Source organism: Salvelinus sp. IW2-2015, unplaced genomic scaffold (genome assembly GCF_002910315.2).
Source record: "Salvelinus sp. IW2-2015 unplaced genomic scaffold, ASM291031v2 Un_scaffold1305, whole genome shotgun sequence".
Lineage (NCBI taxonomy): Eukaryota > Metazoa > Chordata > Actinopteri > Salmoniformes > Salmonidae > Salvelinus > Salvelinus sp. IW2-2015.
This window is the reverse complement of record NW_019942829.1, coordinates 60,271-61,786: the sequence shown is the minus strand read 5'-3', so window position 1 is coordinate 61,786 and position 1,516 is coordinate 60,271. Positions and strand designations below refer to the sequence as shown.

At 49.0% G+C, this 1,516-nt stretch overlaps 1 protein-coding gene and 1 long non-coding RNA gene across 2 annotated transcripts in view; one reads left to right on the top strand and one right to left on the bottom strand.

Annotated features, from left to right (window-relative positions):
• LOC139024288 (uncharacterized) overlaps positions 1-106 on the bottom strand; it is a 1,098-nt gene extending 992 nt beyond the window's left edge. The window contains exon 1 of the long non-coding RNA XR_011475579.1: positions 9-106. This is a non-coding gene — a long non-coding RNA (uncharacterized lncRNA). The remainder of the gene's footprint in view (positions 1-8) is intronic.
• The window catches only part of LOC112070364 (YTH domain-containing protein 1-like), a 35,740-nt gene that overhangs the window by 18,550 nt on the left and 15,674 nt on the right, over positions 1-1,516 (top strand).

Here is a 1,516-nt window from a genome sequence, read left to right as displayed (position 1 = left end):
GTGGTAACACTGGCCCGGCCATAGATACGGTGGTTAACACTGGCCCGGCCCATAGATACGGTGGTTACACTGGCCCGCGCCCATAGATACGGTGGTTAACACTGGCCGGCCCATAGTACGGGGTTACACTGGCCCGGCCCATAGATACGGTGGTTACACTGGCCCGGCGGCCCATAGATTACGGTGGTTACACTGGCCCGGCCCATAGATACGGTGGTTAACACTGGCCCGGCCCATAGATTACGGTGGTTAACACTGCCCGGCCCATAGATACGGTGGTTAACCACTGGCCGCGCCCATAGATACGGTGTGTTAACACTGGCCGGCCATAATACATGGGTTAGCAACTGGCCCGGCCCATAGATACTGGGGTATCTCTCTCTTTCCGTATCTATGGGCGGGGCCAGTGTTAACCACCGTATCTATGGGCCGGGCCAGGGTTAACCACCGTATCTATGGGCCGGGCCAGGGTTAACCACCGTATCTATGGGCCGGGCCAGTGTTAACCACCGTATCTATGGGCCGGGCCAGTGGTAGTCGGCTGAGTGTGGCTTGTCTCTCTCTGCAGGTGATGGTGGTTAAATTCAATGTAAAGAAACAGGTTTAGTTTGATCTCTCAATATAAGGAATGCAATTTCATTTTGAACCATCATATACATAAAACCATTTTTAAGTTGTAGTTGAGTTTAATACACCAATACATTGTCTTTAGGTTGCTTGAATGAATTTGTCTAGATAAGTTGTTTTTAAATTTGTTTCCCGAAGCCTTTTTCTTTCAGGAGTATCCTGGGGAGTTAAAAACCCTAGTCATATATGGGACTTAGAAAAAAAAGGAGCCGTTCTATTTTAAACAGAAGATGGCACATGGATTTGAGGGGGGGAGAATGATGATGCTGTCTTAAATGCTTCCAGAGGACTTTTCTCTCCCTCCATGGGCCATCTATTGAATATACATCATGTATACCTGTGGTGGTATCTACACTACTGCTGTGGTGTGCCCTGTAGCTTCAGAGTGGGAGGGGTGGGTGTCTATCTACAAAGCTGCTGGAAAGGGAGTAAAAAAAGCGTTGGAAAGTTCTGGAAAGCGGTAGGCCAGAGTGGGGAAAAGAATCGTTGGCCTTTGGGAGACCTGACGACAACCTAGAGCGAGAGAGAGAGAGGGCTTGGCTCTGCTGTGTGGTTCTCACTACTTCCTGTTGCAATGCTCCATTTACACCAGCAATCCAAATCCCCCAACATCCCCTCCAAGAAATCATATACCCGCAAAAAAAAAACATTTTGGCTAGCGGTCGGTCGGCCACTGTCCCCCCACAACCCAACAGGACTGAAGATGGTTGTGGTGCTGAGAGAGCCTGCCAGCCGTTCCTTGTTAAAATTTCTTCATCTGGAAAGAATGGCATCTGGTGGTAGGTGGTTAGGGAAACCTAAAGGACTAGGTTAGGAGTGTTTCCTAAAGGACAGGAGTGTTTCCATACCCTAACCTAAAGGACTAGGTAAGGAGTGTTTCCTAAAGGAC